The sequence below is a fragment of the Silurus aristotelis genome, assembly GCF_946808225.1.
Source record: "Silurus aristotelis genome assembly, chromosome: 12".
Lineage (NCBI taxonomy): Eukaryota > Metazoa > Chordata > Actinopteri > Siluriformes > Siluridae > Silurus > Silurus aristotelis.
In genome coordinates this window covers 9801085-9820767 of record NC_139585.1, presented here as the reverse complement: position 1 = coordinate 9820767, position 19683 = coordinate 9801085, and the positions used below count along the sequence as shown (strand labels likewise).

The window sequence follows — 19683 nt, the reverse complement described above, 5'->3', positions numbered from 1 at the left end:
CAGCAATGTATTAACAGGTTTGGCAAATAAACAAACTAAAGATATGACCAAACTGATAAAATGTATGGGAACAGCACAACAAAAAGTAACAGAGAGAGATTAGTAAAAGAGAGTAAGGTTAAGTTACATTTCCGCTCCTATACTGTGAAATCTGAGATTCTTTAATTCAATGGGTTATGTAATTTGAATTAAAGTACAAATGCTCTAGTGTGGTGCTACATCATAATCAATATAATGCAGCCAGGCAACTGCAGTCAATAAAACAATAGCTGGTGCAAGTAATTTAGGTCTCATTAAACAATGGGTATTTCTAAATATTATTCAACTGTTATTTATGAAATTAATAATAATAAAACAGTCAGCACTTTGCTTTTAATGGATTTGCATCCAAACATCCTACATCATACTGTGATTTCACGGTTTAAGTACATGAAAAAAAGGACATGCTTCTTGCCACTACCTGCTATGTGCGGGGACAAACAGGTCATGTTTGAGTATGTTCAGTCAATGACATGATCATTAGAGACACTTGTAGGTGCCGAGGGTGAGATGCTGCTTGACCTTATTACAGACTCACAATTTTCTTCACTAAACTCTTCTGCACCGCAAGGCACACACTCTAAAAAATGAAAGTACATCGGTTCTATATTAATTTACTTTCTCAGCAGAAACCCACACCCACACACACACACAGTCTCTCATTCCTCTGCTCCACCTCACTAGCGGTTCTCATCCCTCCACATGTCTACACAGACCATCTCTCCAATAACTCCACTGCACCTGCCAAGTTCATCTCCTCTTCCTGTCCGGCATGCTGCCATCACCCCATGCCTTCCTTCCCCCGCACACCGCTCCTACTTCTCTGGCCTCTTTTTTTTCTTACGGCCTATGCAAGAACAGCTAATACTTTATTGCAAAATAAACTCAATGTTTTGTCTCAGTCAGCTCAGTTACATATGTAAACACCAGAAACTGTTTTTGCAATTGTTTTTTTTTTTTCCCAATCAGCTATGTAAAGATGGCGTAGGAGAGGATAACATATTACGCTTGCTGGTATAAGATGCCATTACTAATGTCGATCGCATCATGTCACGCCCAACAATAAAAATATATTAATAATAAAAAAAATGAAAAGAATGTTATAGTTATAGAATATATATACATACACATACACACACATTATATATATATATATATATATATATATATATATATATATATATATATATATATATATATATAGAGAGAGAGAGAGAGAGAGAGAGAGAGAGAGAGAGAGAGAGAGAGAGAGAGAGAGAGAGAGAGAGAGAGAGTGCTTTCCATCATATATTCCTGGCATCATTTGTTTTTGTAATAAAGTATGTAATTTATCAGTTCATTACACTATTTTGTGCCACATGTCCATGTTCCTCCTGAGGCATACATGGTATTCTTGGAAGACCAAGCTAAAAAAACGAATTCAGTAATATAGTTATACAACAGTTTAGAATAATAAAATAAATGTCTTTAATATCTCTAAAATACAGAGTCAAAACAAGGAGCTTTGAAAAGAATGAACAGACATCAAAGTGTGCCACGGTGAGTACCATTAAGCTCAAGAGTCCTCTCAGCATCAATCAGATAAAAAGACCTACAAGCAATACTTTCCCAAACACTGGCCTTGAATGATACCATTTTGAGAGGCTAAAAGGTTCACCTGATCTAAATCATAAATTAGACTGAACTGTAAGATGTTGTGGATTTGTTCTTACATTCACAGTAGCATACACCTAGAGATTAATCCCGATAATGAAATGGCATTAAAAACATTCTGATACATACATACATGTTTACTCAGTTTACTTGTATTATCGAAAAGTGCTGCGGTACCGCCTCTAGTCTCAGGGCACAGTCTGCTCATTTAACAGGAATTATGTTCAGATTGGCTGTCATTTTGCCTTATATGTTCATTACAGCTTAAAACACATTAGGTTTAAGTCACTTAGTATTGCATGTAACCCATTAAATTATTGTTTTTATGAGGATGAGCATGGTACTACATGAACATGGTACTAAATGAATGCATGTGCACACGTACACTTGTATTTAGTTTTGTATCTTATGTTAGTTAATTTTTTTATGTAGCAAAATGTTTTGGATAAACATTGTTTTGGAGGAACATTGATTACAGTACTCTACTGTATATTATTAAAATGACAAAGCCACTTGACTCGTAAAAATATCAGCGATGATGAATCACAAAAATGTCACATGACCATGACTAAGTGAAGCCAGCTATCTAGATTTGTTGTGTCTATTTGACGGGTTGATAACTTTAAAGTAGCACTTTTAGTTCTGTACTGTACTGTTTGGAATGACAATATTGACTTGACTTGATTTCAATGTGCATGTTAACAAAACGGTTGATTTTTAAACGAATTAAAAAAAAAGATCAAAACTAAGAATGTCGATTTGTCTTTGTATCCTATAACGCAGTGGTCCCCAACCTCCGGGCCGCGGACTGAAACCGGTCCGTAGGTCAATTGGTACCGGGCCGCACAGAAAGAATACATAACTTACATTATTTTCATTTTATTTATTATCTGATTCTGAACGATGTTTTATTTTGGAAAATGACCGGATTCTCTCCGCCACATCTGTCTATGACTTTCTCTTGATGCGTGTCATGATGCCTCGTCCCCATGTCTTACCTCCATCCACTACCTTCTTAAAGGGGCTGCTCCGGCCGCTAACACATAATACATTACTGCTAAATTTAAACCCCCAAGCGAGGAAAATTAACAAACAACACCACAGTAGATTCACGTTATTATATTTCGAAAATATCAGTTTTTATGCCGATCATATCATTTTAATTTGTTGTATTTTATACAACAAATTGCAAAGAAAGTTGGGGACCACTGCTATAACGTACAAAAAAAGTCTAACCATTTTCTTCCAGTCTTCAATTTTTAAAGATAGTCTGTCTATAGCTGACAAAAGCTCAGTGTGTGGGTGAGCTTAGGCTACTTAATGACTTTCACTGCTTACTACGATTTCGAGGCTTGGGGTGTGGTATTAAGATAAACTTTTACAGAAATGTGGAGCAAATAAATATAAAAATGGCTCTTGTCACAGTAGCCCATAAATGGTATATGGATGCAGAATAGGAGGTAGCTGTGTCTCACTGCTGACACATCGTTAGGCAGTATTTTTTCTCTCAGTGTTACTGTAGTCTAAATCATTAAAGTTGTGCCAAAAAACACGGGTCCTGCAAAACAGTAAGGATCTGTTTCTCCTACATATCCATGCAAAGTCAATCATTTTATATCGTGTCATGTGTGCCAGTACAACTGATTTGACAATTCACAAAGAAATAGAAATAGGCAACAAAAAAAAAAAACCATGCAAAACAAAGTTGTAAATATAGTATTAAATTGTAGTAAATGTGACATTCTTTTGTGATAACTACATTCTATATGCATAAATCAACATTACAGCAGCTAAGATAAAGTAGCTTATATCAAGACAAACAAAAATAATCAACACAGAAATATAGTGGTGTGAAAAAGTGTTTGCCCCCTTCCTGATTTCATTTTTTTTTTTGCATGTTTGTCACACTTTAATGTTTCAAAACATCAAACTGATTTAAATATTAGTAAAAGATAACACAAGTGAACACAACATGCAGTTTTTAAATGAAGATTTTTATTACTGAGAAAAAACTACATGGCCCTGTGTGAATCAGAATCAGAATCAGGTTTATTGGCCAAGTGTGTTGACACACAAGGAATTTGGTTCCAGCTGTTAGTGACTCTCAAAAGTACAGACATAAATTAAACCTATACAAGACGAAACAGACAAGACAAGACAATACAAGACAATACAGACAATGTGAGACAGTATAGACAGTGTGGTTATTAAATAGGGATACAATGAAAAAGTGTTTGTTAAAACTGTGGTTTATCACACCAGAGTTTAATTTCTTTAGCCACACCCAGGCCTGATTACTGCCACACCTGTTCACAAACAAGAAATCTCTTAAATAGGTCCTGCCTGAAAAAAAGAAGTAAACCAAAAGATCCTCAAAAGCTAGACTTCATGCAGAGATCCAAATGAGAAAGAAAGTAATTGAGATCTAACATTCTGGAAAAGGTTATAAAGCCATTTCTAAAGCTTTGGGACTCCAGCAAACCACAGTGAGAACCTTCCAAGGAGTAGCCGGCCGACCAAAATGACTCCAAGAGCACAGCGAAGACTCATCCTAGAGGTCACAAAACACCCCACAACAACATCCAAAGAACTGCAGGCCTCACTTGCCTCTGAAAGGTGTGTCCCATTACATCCGGCATAAAAGTAAAACTGCATTTCAGAAAAAGAACATCATACTAACAGTAAAATATGGTGGTGGTAGTGTGATGGTCTGGGGCTGTTTTGCTGCTTCAGGACCTGGAAGAATTGCTGTGATAAGTGGAACCATGAATTCTGCTGTTTACCAAAAATTCCTGAAGGAGAATGTCCGGCCATCCGTTCGTGACCTCAAACTGAAGCGAACTTGGGTTCTGCAGCAGAACAATGGTCCAAAACACACCAGCAAGCCCACCTCTGAATGGCTAAAGAAAAACTAAATTAATCTTTTTGAGATGCTGCGGTATGACCTTAAAAAGGCGATTCATGCTCAAAAACCCTCCAATGTGGCTTAATTACAACTATTTTGCATAGATGAGTGGACCAAAATTCCTCCACAGCGCTGTAACAGACTCATTGCAAGTTATCGCAAACGCTTAATTGCAGTTGTTGCTGCTAAGGGTGTCCCAACCAGTTATTAGGTTTAGGGAGCAAACACTTTTTCACACAGGGCCATGCAGTTTAAAATTTTGTTTTCCCTCAATAATAAAAACCTTCATTTAAAAATTACATGTTGTGTTCACTCGTGTTTTCATTTACTAATATTTAAATTAGTTTGATGATCTGAAACATTAAAGTGTGACAAACATGCAATAAAAAAAAAAAAAAATCAGGACACTTTCACACCACTGTATAATAATATAATAATATAATAATTGTATTCATTATATTAGGAACTGTTCATCCTAATGCAACAATATTTAAGTTGCACATGCAACATTTTAGCACCTGTTTTAAACAATTACAATTACTAAGTTGGTTTGCCATGAAATGTTACTGATAAAAATCAGACTGACAGTGGAAATTGAGATGCAAGCAAGAATGTTCAGCTTAACTGAAGGCAGACGTTTGTTCACCGGCTTTAACATGGCTTCAGCGTTAGCCATCTGTCCATCACGATCGTGTTTCCGGCACTATATATTACCAGGAATCAAATCTGCACTCTACGAGTATCAGCAGTTATTAAATAATGTGTGAGCAGAGGCATGAACAAGTGCCAGTTTGCAAATGGAGGGTGGAGACGGAGGAGTGGTCTGGATCAAACACCTGTGCATACCTGTAATAACGAGTGTTCTTAGCTCAATACAATTATTTCCATTATATATATATATATATATATATATATATATATATATATATATATATATATATATATATATATATATATATATATATATAATGGAAATAATTGTATTGAGTATGTGTTATATAACATTTATCATATCTAATATTATCTATAGGAAAACCCAAGGCTTACAGTAGCTTACAATCCCAAGAAAATGGCCAATGAAATGCGGTTAGCATCTAAATAAGTGTAAATAGCAATTTACATAAATAAAAACATGTAATATATATTGTAAATACATATCTATCTACAATAACATATTATAGCAGTGCTAAGTATGAGGTACAGCACATGGTGCAAATGTAAGGTAAATACAGAAGGGCATTATTTGAAATAAGGTTTGTATATATATATATATATATATATAAAATGACCAGTAGCCATAAAAGTGCAAAAAGGCAACATGAGTGCAACAGTATGAAAATACAAAGATATATATATCTAAACTAACACACATTTGGTTCTGTAAATGGTGGCAGTGCAACTAATTATTTAAATTTTGTATGCCAGTTTCTTCTTTTGCTAATATATAACCTTGAAATGATAGTATTTATTATAATAATAATTATAATGGTATTTAATATGTTTGGAATTATACATAACACAATTTTAATCATATATTAAATAATAATAAAGCAAAAATCTATATTTAAAAAAATGTGTTTGATATGTTTGAATGATATAATAGCAAACAATCTGCAGAACCTTATAAAAGAAATCTTGATTAATGTTGTACATGACCAAACAAATGTAAATAAAAACATGACTCATTAGACAAATATGCATCCTGTGGTGTTTTAAAAGTGCAATTGGCTTTATTTTTCTTTTCTAAATACCCACTCCCACCATTCTGATATAATATTACTAAAATGTAAAGAATCCGTTTAATGCTTCCTGTATTTTTGTGCTCCCTTTCTGCCTACAAAATATCAATAACCCACTGCAGGTAAATAAATGGGTATGGGGATGCTGTACCCCTGTACAACCTCACACAACCTCATTTTACATGATACTGATGGTTGGTGAACTAAAATGAACTTTGTGTGTGTGTGTGTGTGTGTGTGTGTGTGTGTGTGTGTGTGTGTGTGTGAGACACTTTTCACAGGCCCAACAAGCTTAAAACGAGGTCCAACAGAAGGCTGGAAAACAAAAACGAGAACATTAGCATCCTTTCTGTAACACAGTCTGACAAAAATAAGCTCCAATGAATGGCTCACTGCGTAAACCACTCCATCCAGGAGACATACAAACAATAAACCTACACCTGAAAATACATGTGAGCCCACAGAACTGTCACACAGGAGTTCCTTCCTATGCTTTGCTCTTCTAAGTAAAGTGTGTACTTACACTATATGAACAAAAATATATGGACATCTGACTTTTCCAGCCGTATGTGGTTCTTTCCCAAACTGTTACTGGAAAGTTGAAGGCACACATTTGTAAAGGTTGTCTCTGGATGCAGTAGCATGAAATCTTTTCATTCACTTGAACTAGGAAACCCAAATCTGTCCCAGCATGACAATGCCCCTGTGCACAAAGCAAGCTCGATAAAGACATTCTTTGCATGTCTTGGAGTGGAAGATCTCCTACTATACAGTACATCTCTGAAATCAACCCTATTAAACACCTTTGGGATAAACTGGAACACTAACTGCACCCTAGGCCTCCTCACCTCACCTTCATCAGTACCTGAATTTAATAACACCCTTGTGTCTGAATGAGCACAAATGTTCACAAGCAAACTCCAAAATCTAGAGGAACATCTTCCCAGATGAGTGGCGGAAATTAGAAGAGTAAATTGAGACTAAATAAAAGAGTTGAAATGTGAAATGCGATGCTCGAAAAGCACACCATACTTATGAACAGGTGTCTGCAAACGTTTGCCATTATATTGTAGATCTTAAACCGGTCAAGTTACTGAGATTATACAAATAATTGAGTCCTACACAGAACTGTTATTAATAAAAGCCCAATTTGTTGAGCCAATTTTGTAATGCAACCATAACAGTAATAAAATAATGGACATTTATGGTACAAATATTTTGAAATAACTTTCATTTATAACTTTACTGGTCATTAGGCTTTGTACAGAATAAATTACTAATAATATACATATTTATGGAAACAAAATATATCTTGTTCTCTTCAAGAGTTTTTAATTATTCCTATAATTAGCTAGCTATAATACAGTATCTCCCAAAAGTGAGTACACCCCTCAAATATCAGCAGAGTTCCTGGCTATCTTTAAGCAACGTTTGAAGACCTGAAGACCTACCTCCTCCTGAAACACTTACATTACCACTTACCAAGTTCTCTTTGTAAAAATCAAGAGTTGTAGTCTGATTTATCTCAAGTTTTTAATCTCGCGTACCAGTGTTGATTTATTCATTGCTATAGACTCAAAGCACTTTTGTACGTCGCTCTGGATAAGGGCGTCTGCAAAATGCCGCAAATGTAAATGTACATTTTTGTAAATCTTCTCAAGGAAATCTATAGAAAAGATTTTACCTGGATATATTTTAGAGTAGTCAATGTGCAGCTTTTGTAGCAGTAAAGATTTACTTTGGACACAGTTTTGGCATGTTCACTTAGGGTGTACACACTTTTGTTGCCAGTTATTTAGACAATAATGGCTGTATGTTGGGTTATTATCAGAGGACAGTAAATCTATACTGCTATACAAACTGCACATTGACTAGTCAGAAATCTATAGAAATTAATCTTAGATATATTTTAGAGATACTGTAACAACCTATAACAGGAAAACTGTTGTAATTTTACACACACACACACACACACACACACACACACACACACACACACACACACACACACACACACACACACACAAAGTATAGACACTATATAGACAAAGGTTTGTGGACTCATAACAACCTCCACTCTTCTGGGAAGATCTTCCTCTAGATTTGGGAGTGTGCTTATAAAGATTTATTCTCATTCAGCCATAAGGGTGTTGTTAAAGGCAGGTACTAATATAGGGAGAAGAGGCCTGGGGTGCAGGTAGTGTTCCAGTTCATCCCAAATGTGTTTATTAGGGGTGAGGTCAGAGCTCTATAGATGGCCACTCAAGATATTCTACTCCAACCTATGTTCATAAAGCTGGCTTTGTGTAAAGAGGAATTGTCCTGCTCAAACAGGTTTGGGTTTCCTTGTTCAAGTGAAGGGAAATTTCAATGCTACAACCACTGAAGACATCCTGTGAAATTGTGTGCCTCCAGGTTTGGGAAAGAGCCAAAAAAAAAAAAAAGGTGTCCCAATACTTTTGTCCATATAGTTTGCGTGTGTGTGTGTGTGTGTGTGTGTGTGTGTGTGTGTGTGTGTGTGTGTGTGAGAAAATAATCACCAATCACCATAAATAATCCTGATCAACACAAATCACTGCACTCAGGCGACTGTGTAATCATCATGACAGGTGCTGTGTTTAATTATTTCAGTGCCCTTGGGGTCAGAAATTTTTGTAGATGAGTAGACTTGTTATTTCTTTCATATGTTAATCAATCAGAAGCCCTGCAGGGACATTCCCAAAATGTGAAGCTCTGTATGAAGCTAATGTAATGCTGATACTGTATCTGGCACTGGCAGCCATTTTAACCTGACTTCACCTGGAGGAGTTTCATCTCTGTCTGGTGTTTGAAGCTTATGCTGAGAGCACAAGTTCACACAGGTTACCATGTCAACCTTACAATAGTTACTTATTACAGTGCAATCTTAGCAAATTGTAGCTGCAACTCGAGCAGGTTGCTGTTATAATCAAGGCTGCTGACAGAATGGCTGTTTTCTGCAGCGGTAAGCTACATAAGAACAGGAACCGTCTTGCCTCTCAGACGTTCCACACGATTAAATCTAACTATAAACCATTAAAATGCGTAATCTGTAGTTAACTAATAAACTGCGCAATGCAACCGTTGACAAATCACTATGATATATAAGTACAATAACGCTCTCCAAACCGCTAGTGTGTCGTGCCAAATCACATAACCAGGCATGCATCATGGTTAAATGATGCCATGGGCTGAAGTGTGTTATTCTTTACATCATTTATTAAAAACACCATGCCAAGCATACATTCCTGTTCTCTAATTAGGCTTGTTTCAAATCTCTTTTAACATTCCATCATTAAAAGAAAGCTATTACAAATAACAAACTGGATATAATGCACCCTGTAAACATTTGCCACCCATCATTTATTTTTTAGACTATTTATTTTATAGAGATCTGTCAGTTTTTATTACAAATCTATTCACCTAAATACAAACCGAAAAACTGGCTTTTGCCTCTAATGAATTCGTTTTGAGTTTCAGATGTTTTATCAGGTTACTTGTATTGTAGCTTGTAGTTTTTTTTAGAGTGGGTTGCAGTCTGTGTTGCTTTGAATGGCATCATTAATCATGAAATGCTCCCAGATCGCTGTCATTCATCTTAATGTAAACCTGCATACACTAGACTTACGACAGAGTATCATCTGGCATTGGATATAGATATTGGAGTATTAAGAGTAAATAAGCACGGTATATAAGGCTAACACTGATAACAGTATATGTATCAATACATTCCTACTATTAACTCCACCATGAAAGGCATAAGCTTCTTATGCCCACTCTGGATGAAGATGGAGACAGAAAGAGCCCTGGGGTTTGTGCTTGGCACTCAAACTACACAGTGTCACCTCACACCCTGTTTCCTGTGGTGAGCCACAAAACCACACTGCCTACTGCCAGGATGTGCTGTGATGTTGCTTATGGTGTGAAAAAAATGATGCACCATGGGCTCAGATACAGGAGAGAGGTGATTGGGCCTTTGAAGCTGCATCTGACTGAGAAAGGAACAGATTCTACATGACACAATCTTTGAGTGCCGTTTTTCCCCCTCCCTCTCTCTCTATTCTCTCTCCTTTCGCTCTCCTTTCACCTTGATTACTTTGCCCCATTCTTACCCTGTTCTCTCACCTCTCCATGCTGAGAGAAAACAGCTTACAGCAGCATGAAATCTCTGTTGGTACAGGCTGGTTTACAGTCGTGAGATAGTTGACTGGTCAATCAGCATGTCCATGATTTTGAACAAACCTCTAAACATGCTTTAACAGCGATCTCCATCTCCCTTTTTAATACGATGTCTGGGTGTAAATAAATATCACTAGTCAAGTCAAGTCAAGTTTATTTCTATAGCACTTTTCACAACAGACATTGTCTCAAAGCAGCTTTAGGTCCCCTGGTGGCTCTCACCGCTGCGGCCTGGGTTCGATCCCCGGTCAGGGAACCAACCCCAGCCACTCTTAGTGCCGGTCCCAAGCCCGGATAAATGGGGAGGGTTGCATTAGGAAGGGCATTCAGCGTAAAAATGTGCCAAATCAAACATGCGGATGATCTGCTGTGGCGACCCCTAATGGGAGAAAGTTTTATTGTCTCAAAGCAGCTTTACAGAATTTAAGAGACAATGTTCCTCCAGAACCCTGGTGCTACATTAAACAACATAAAGCTACAATGTGTATTTATCCAAGAACGATGTGTATTTATCCCTGATGAGCAAGCTACTAGTACAGTACCCAAATAAATTCTTTATAAGGGTTTGTTGCCAAGGCTATGCAAAAGATGATGACTAAGGCTTAAACACAAGTGCCCTCGGAAATTTCAGTCAACACAATATAAACTACACCTCCTTTTTTCTCATTAATATAACACTACACTATAAAAACCCGGATCAGTGAAGAGCTGCAGTGACCGTTGTCCTCCTTGTACATTGTCCCATCTCTGCATAGGATTTCTGGAGCTCAGTCAGAGTGAACCTCTGGTTCTTGGACACCTCTCTAACTAAGGCCCATCTACCCTGATTGCTCGGTTTAGCCAGGTGACCAGCTTTCACAAGAGTCATGGTTGTGCCAAACTTCTTCCGTTTAAGAATTATGGAGGCCACTGTGCTCTTGGGAATCTTCAGCGCAGCAGACATTTGTTTTTTTGTAGCCTTTCAAAGATCTGTGCCTTGCAAGAATCCAATATTTGACCAAATGGGCAAATCATGTCTACGTAATTAATTTAACATAGGTGGACTTCAATTTAAGTGTAGAAACATCTGAAAAACGATCGAGGTAAATAAGAGGCACCTAAACTAAATTTCAAATGTTGTTGCAAAGGATCTGAATACTTTTTTTTTTGTAGCCCCATACTACATTCATTCAAATGTGAGGGGTTTACTTACTTTTCTGAGATACTGTATATATATATATATATATATATATATATATATATATATATATATATATATATATATATATATATATATATATATAAGCATTTTGTATTTATGCATGCAATATGCATAGTGTTCTAAACATGTTAAGGAGTCTGTCAAACTCAATTTTAAAAAGAATAATTATTACATCGATTTTGTGATCGTGTTCATTGGAAGACTTTAACGTGTTTTGGTGTGTGTGGGCATATGGAGAAAGATGTGTCCAGCCCTGTGATACTATGAGTCTGGCTTCAATTGAAGATGCCTCCAGTCTTATTAAATATTAATTTAAAAACAACACTAGTTTATATTATTAGATACAATGCAGCATGTAGGATGATTACAGTTTACATTAAGTCCATTTTAAAACCTCAGTATGGATGCTTAGCAATCTACAGAATGCTGGAGCACTGTGACTGAATAATTGTGAAATAATTATAAAAATAACTGATGATTTTATGCATTATCATGCAGACTTAATGGTTGACTTGGTCGTACTGATTTATGAATTATGCTTTACACTGAGCTATTTTATTCGATCAACCTTTTGCTTTTCGTTTGTGTCCAAATGTGCAGCTTTCCTGCAACTGGGTTATGTGTAGCTCCAAATAGACACAAGCGACAATAGTGAGGAGCCAAAGTTCATTTTCCTGGCTATTTCTCAACCCTTTACACAGTCAGCCAACCACAACAAACTAGCAGCTGTCTAGGTTAAGCTGATATAAAACATACTTTTAAGCAGAAAATGCATATTTTTTCTAATGCATATTTCTTAACTCGTTTCCTAAGAACAATTTTTCAGTATTCTTCAGTGGAAATTTTCATAGGCCGAGATAAAAAAAAAAAAAATCATTGGGCATGAAAGGGAATTAAAAAAATATGTTATAGAGATAAAGATGTAATGTTATTATAAGCCATTTTCTCAACCATTCCTTCTGTTTCCTTGCCTTGGGCAGCTAAATAGCTGTTCTTATTTGTCACATTAAAAAATAGCACAGGTTTGATATCACTCTGCTTTTTCACACTGAGAATACTAGTTAAAAATCAATCTACTTATACACTTAGGAAAAAAGAAATACTTCAAATGGTTCAACTTAAGCTGCTTTCAAAAAATACATTCTATTTTCCAAACTCAAAAGGTTCATATGTTGGCACAAAGCTGCTTAAAATCTAAAGATTTTATCTGAGGAGGAACCAAACTGTTCAGACTGTTACTCTCGAGAGGTTTGAGACATAAAGCTGTTCCCCTTCCCATTCACACAAACACCAACCAATTTCACTCAGCCTCTGAGAAAACCTATAACTGCACAAAACAATAATCTTCCATCTCAGAAGGAAAACAATTTGATGGATGGCTAAAGAAATGAGTTTAAAACAGACTGAGTGTAACATTTTTATGTTCTCCAACCAACACTACCTGCCTGAACTAGGTAGCTCTCGGTAAGCTGCTCAATTCATATTGTTCATGCACCTAATAGCACCTCCCCAATGGGAAGCAACGTTTCACCGATGACCTCCCCATGGCCAACAACTGAACTTATACAAGCACACAGAGCTCTTAATGTCTCAACAGCCTTTTCCAGGCATTTGCGATTACCCGAGTCCAATGTGGGTCAATAACAGTCAAGCAGCCACAATAAAAAAGAATGTTCTGAATAACGCCAACAAAAAGCCACAAACTAAGGCAGGAGGTCAAATTTTTCAGTGGGGATGAAATACAGAGAATTGTTTGAATACTTAGAAATCACAAACAAAGCAATCTGACAATTCTGTTTTTCACTTTTTCTGTTACATTTCTTTGAGCTAAAGACTGGTTGAAAAAGACAAACGTCTTTTGTTTTTTGTGACCTGCTGGATGACCACAAAGCTCCAAACCAGATTCACTGTCACTTTTCATAAACTCCATAAATCTCTGAAACTGCACTGGAGAGATAAAGACAATCTGTACAAAAGATTTTCCCTCAGCTGATGTTTGATAATGTTGGTAAAACGTCTAAAGCCGACTGTCGTCTAAACCTGACTGTATGCACACTGTATGGTATTTGGGCTTCGCAGATACAATCCTACACTGCAAAAGATAACCCTAGGACAAGAGCTAAGCTCTATCTTAGAAAATTATGAGCCCAAGTTCTAGCAGTGTCCTAAATGTTGGCTAAAAAATCCAGCAGAATGTCTTTATAATGTCTCATCTCCTTTAAATCGTGACAGGATTTTTAAAAAAGTGAACGTGACATGCAATGAAACAGAGGATGGAATTACAGCTTCTAGGTGTGTAACTAATTACCATGCAAATGCTCTGTTCACAGAGTTTTTTTTAACTACTATGATGTGAAATGTTAAAACTATATTTAGGTTTTCCAGTTTCCAATTTCCTACAAACCTGCGCTGTGTCATTGTGCACACAAAATGGCAGAACATAGTAACTGTCTTTATTGTTTAATCTGACATGAACAATACATGTTACCACATATTGTGTTACAAAATTCCCCTTGGAATCATATTGTAAAGAATGAAAAGGAGAATGGAACAGGAGCTGAAATTGTCATTTCAAAATGTTTCGATTAAATTTTAATTAGATTAAGATCTGGTGACTGTGAGGGTCTTTAACATGATTTATCATCATTTTCTTGAAACTACTTATTGAGCCCTCTTGCCCTGTGGTTGGGGTAGGGTCTACCCCAGGATTATGTTTCCCTTCAGTATTTAAATGCTTCATCACAGTGTAAATCTGATCAGTCTGAAGTCTTTTTTGTTATTTATTTGCACTGGTGCTTCCTACTAAATGGACTACCAAATTAATACCACAACAGCATAAAAGAGCTACTCAAGTATGTTTTTTTCACAGTCCTTATCTACAGAATGTGATGAAGGTCCAGCGTGTTTAACTACGGTCTCAGCGACATACGAAATAAGGTCTGGCTCTTCCCTTGCTGACAGGCTCTGAACTAGCTGCGGCAGGTGGCAGCAGCCTGAGTGGGACTGGACAGTGACACATAACCCACAGCACTGAATGCACTCTCTCACACAGCTATGGTTGTGATACTGCAGAGACTTAATTGGGCTTTCTAGGGGAGGGGGTTTAGACAGCCAGCTCAACCAATCGGATCATACGCGGGACACTAAATGACTGTAACTGATGCTTGTATTGTGTTGCTGGTGGTCTCACCAGATGTGTGCTGCATAAGCATTTATTGGACATAGGGTAATACTCCATTATTGCAGCACATGTGGCAACCAGGTGCAACACTTTATCTGGTTCAGCATGTGCAATAAACTGAAATGGATCCCTCTTTTCGTGATCAGCATCACATCTCACACCTTGCAATGAAACACCTAGACAGGTTCACGGTGTACATAATTTGGTACCCAGCAAATTAAGCAGATAAATCTACCCAATGTGCTCCAGGGTCACTTTTGACAGCACAGATGCCACAATCACAAACCCGGTACAGACCCTTGGCCTATCCATGACGTGTTTTCCATCTCCGAAACATGTTTTTGCATTCCATGCTCTAGCTGTCCCACATGTGCCACAGAGTACCATGTGTAGTCATGCCAGTAAACCACTAAAAGATGTCTGAATGCTTCATATCCATCTTACAGACAGGCCGTAAACAACACCCACCACACACACAACAATAAAAAGTTATGCAGACCATTCCCAGAAAGAGAAGAAGCCAGTGGAAGAACAATTTACAGCCACAACAGTGGGGCACTAGTGGCAGATCTGCTTGATCTGGCAATAACCTCACCTTGCAAGCAACAATAGCCAGATGACCTTGGGAATAAACCCAGTTTTTCTGCCAAAGGTCATATATCCCAGTTTTGTAAATCAAAATGACTGACTTTGCAGCGTTCCATGAAGGTGAACCGCAAAGCGTTCCTTGTCATGCCCGGTATGCACCCTATGGTACTATTTAGACCAGACGGCAGCCATCCAGTCCTCAGACCATCTGTTCATCTGTCACAGAAGAAAGAAATAGTAGCTCTCTTGTCTATGCAGAAAGTTATCCAGGGTTCACAGAACCACAGTTTAGCTTTGTAGAGTAACATTTCTCTTAGGAATCGTTTAAACGTGTACACCAAAAACTACAGTGATTTGTTAGTAACGTGCCCAGTTTCTGTGCCTGTGGTCCTGTGGTCCTGTGTTGTGCAACAAAATCATAAGACTAACTGTGTGGTGGAAAACCCTGAGGAAGATGTAAAGAATGATGACTTTAAGAGTATAACACAATCACAGAAGAATAAAAAAAATAGCCACAAATGACTGGACAGATGGGAACTATTTTGTGTCCTCATTTTAACTTCATACCAAAAGCTGGGAAATTATTGTTTTGGAGTCTTATAGTCTATATATTCAGTAATCTCACAGATGAAACAGCTAATGCAAGTGACTTATCCTTCCTGCAAGCCAGTTCCATATTGACAATCTGACAAAACACTGCTTTAAATCGCAAACATGGGACAAAAATATCATGAAATCCTGACAATCAGACATCAATTGCAACAATGACAATATAAGTTGCTGTTGTGTACTAGCAACCACAAACCCAGGAGCACTTACTGTCTCTCTCTCTTTCTTTTATTCATTCATTTATCCATCTTCAGTAAAAGCTCTATCATAGTAAGGTTCAAGAGGGACCTGGACCTATCATGGGAATACTTAAGTGGGCACAATGACTGGCACACCAAATCCATTGCAAAGCACCATATACACATTCACACACGTATTCACAACGAGGGACAATTTCAAGACACCAATTCATCTACTGGTATGTCTTTCGAAGGAAACCAAGTAGATTTGTCGAAAGTAATACAATTAAAAATGCAAAACACAAATACATCGAACCAAATAAACTGTGCAAAATCCACAAAAATACCACACACCAGCTGAGAAATTGTGTTCACATTAGCGCAAATATATACAGTATATTATAAATACAATATGAATTATATGTCCTTTTTACTTCTACTGATTACGGACTATTCTAACGCCATGTAGTTAATAAAGCTGGGTATCGAGTGTTAAAGTGTACATAATTGGTGAAAAAAAGTGGGCTAAGATCCAAAGGGTCAAATATTGATCTTTTTAATGGTTTTAGCAATAAAATCATTAGTCAGAAATTGAGCATGAATGAACAACTCCTTAAAGCTCCTGTGCCACCATTTGCTGTTTTACATTTCCTGCACTGAATTGTTCAGCGAAAAACAAGGAATTTTACTTCTATAGTTTTCTTCTATGCAAAATTTAAATCATGTCCATGCTTTACATTTTTTTTTATATAAAATTCAACACACGTAGACGAAGCTCTGACTTAAGTTTACCCACAAGTCTTGAACATTTGCAGAAATCGAGTGGAAAACTCGATAATTTGTAGTTGAGACCATTACAAGCTTATTTTTGGGCTTAGCCTGTTTTTATTTTGTGTGTATATAAATAAATATAACTTTAATTTATTTTCCATCTTCCTAAACACTCTTTCAAATTGCTCTGCAGATGAGGTGTGTAGAATTGTAAAATTTGAAATAAAAAATTTAGATGTCCTGCTTTGTATATTTCCTTACAAACAATTTAAGGCTGTTAGTAACAATCATTCATTACTAAAGGAATGGTTTCCTTCCTACCCGCTGGTGAAAAAAGGCCTCCAATCTACCAGTTTGATTAGCTTTCTGTTTTTTTTGACCGAAAAGGAAATTTGTTCCTGAACTGGTCAGATGATTAGATGTTTAGATGCAGTAAGTGCAGTCATTTAAAAGCACTAAGAGCAGGACCATGTGCTAAATGATGCCTGATCTGCATCATTCTACCAAATGACATTAAGCATTAAGGTCATGCTGAATATGACTAACCCAGATCTTTTAGGATCAACAAGTCCTTGACCTGAGCTGATGCTCTGCTGTGATAACACACACACACACACACACCCCTAAGTTGAACACATGTGTGCAGTCTTTCCAGGTGAAGCATCTCAGTAGTGTTCATGCTTCTGGCTGGAAGATGCTCAGCGTGACAGTGCATTTGTGAAGCGCAGTGTTCCTGCCTTTGTCTCTAAATTTGATGTGATGTTTTGCCTTCATATAAAACAAACAAACAAACAAATAAACAATAAAAGGGAGTAGCATTTTGGACTGTTACATCACAAAGCCCAACATCCTTACAGCATCCTCAACGCGACCGAGGCATCTGAACGCACCGGACGCACATGTGGCGCACGCACATCCTCGAGCACGCACATCTGGACGCCTCCGTTTAAGTTTCACTTCGAAACCTTCTCCCATGTCTCCTGCTCCATCCCGACCCACCAAGTTAGAAAGAGTGCTTACTCACCTCGTGTCTTCGTCCCGACGCGGTCCCGTGTCCCTGTCCTATCCGAGACACAAACCTGTAGGCGAAACAAAAAATAATAATGCAAAAAAAAAATCTCAACCCGCACAAAAAGATTCTGAAACATCCCGCAGCGCCATCCAGTGCCGCGTCAAAAACACGCCGTGTTCTCGCGATAATAGCCTGTTTTCCCCTTTCCCTTTTTTTTTTTTTTTTACATTTTTTTTATTCTATATATATATATATATATATATATATATATATATATATATATATATTTTTTTTTTTTTTTTTTTTTTTTTTTTTTTTTTGTTGCTGTATCTAGCGTGTATCAGACCAGTCAGTCAGCCAGCCAGCCAGCCGGGTACACCGCGGGCTGCAGACTATACAGACGTGTGTGGGGTTTAGTGCGGTAGTGCGATGCGGCCAGCCGGCTTCCAGTATGCGGTTTGATCTGACGCCATCGGGATAAACCACTTTCTGCCATCTAGCGGCCTGAATGGGAACTGCACGCCAGGCCATGACGTCATCCACTTTCTCTGTCTTGACTTTAGTGTTGAGGGATACTGCGCCTTTTACTTTATCAATGAACCATTATTCATAATTTTTTATTTTGTCTTTTGTGTATGAAAAGTAATTAAATTTAGCCTGATAAAAACTTTTACTTACTCAAACCCGAGTACCTTGAATGTCAAAGACTCGAAATTTGCCATTGTCCGCTACCCATGCTATGCTCCGCTCCGTGCTACCCATGCTATGCAATGACAATAAAGTGCTATCTATCTATCTATCTATCTATCTATCTATCTATCTATCTATCTATCTATCTATCTATCTATCTATCTATCTATCTATCTATCTATCTATCAAATAATATCTGTTATTGTGTGTCCCTTTTCCATGGGCAATGGTAGCTTAGTGGTTAAGGCTCTGGGTTACTGATTGGATGGTAAGAGGTTCAAATCCTGTTTTTGCCACGCTGTCACTCTTGGGCCCTTTAGCAAGACCCTTAACCCTCCGTGCTTCAGTACAGTGATGCACAAAAAAAACATACTGGCAAAACATCAGCACGGTAAACAGAAACTGTAAAATCCCCATCATGTGAAAATGGGATAATTTAATGAAGTCGCACTGGATCTGTTCTGTCGTGACTAGCGAGCATCAGGTATTGCAATCAGCTCGCTCGCGACTTAGTGATGGATTCAATTTACACGGTGAGAACAAACACAATCTAAAAGCAGAAAACAGCAGCAGTAACTGATTACATTTTTAGTCACTGTTGTATATTTCAGCGGATGATTATGGATTTGTAAACCAATGCATATTTTTTTTTCTTCATTTCAATCAAGCCTGTTAGCTTGTATAGCTTGCTGCATTTCATTCTCTTTTTATAACATCTGTCTACTAAAACAGTTAACTTCCGTTTTCAAACATGATTTATTGCACCTTTACTACGTTCAAATGTGTTTTTTCAATGTTTGTATATTTATTTTATGCATATATAATGAAATTATTATACAAAATTAAATTAATTATATATTCTAGATGCGTATGTATTGAAAACGGAACAAAATGCTGTGTATATTTTCAACTAAAATAG

The 19683-nt window shown here is 37.2% G+C and overlaps 2 protein-coding genes across 7 annotated transcripts in view; one reads left to right on the top strand and one right to left on the bottom strand.

The window, feature by feature from the left end:
* The window catches only part of usp54b (ubiquitin specific peptidase 54b), a 121995-nt gene extending 103705 nt beyond the window's left edge, over window positions 1–18290 (bottom strand). For all 5 annotated transcript variants that reach the window (XM_083556446.1, XM_083556445.1, XM_083556444.1 and 2 more), the window contains exon 1: window positions 18087–18290. The gene's annotated coding sequence lies outside the window, so the exon portion shown is untranslated. The remainder of the gene's footprint in view (window positions 1–18086) is intronic.
* LOC310734505 (intelectin-like) overlaps window positions 1–19683 on the top strand; it is a 147877-nt gene that overhangs the window by 93419 nt on the left and 34775 nt on the right. The window lies entirely within an intron of this gene.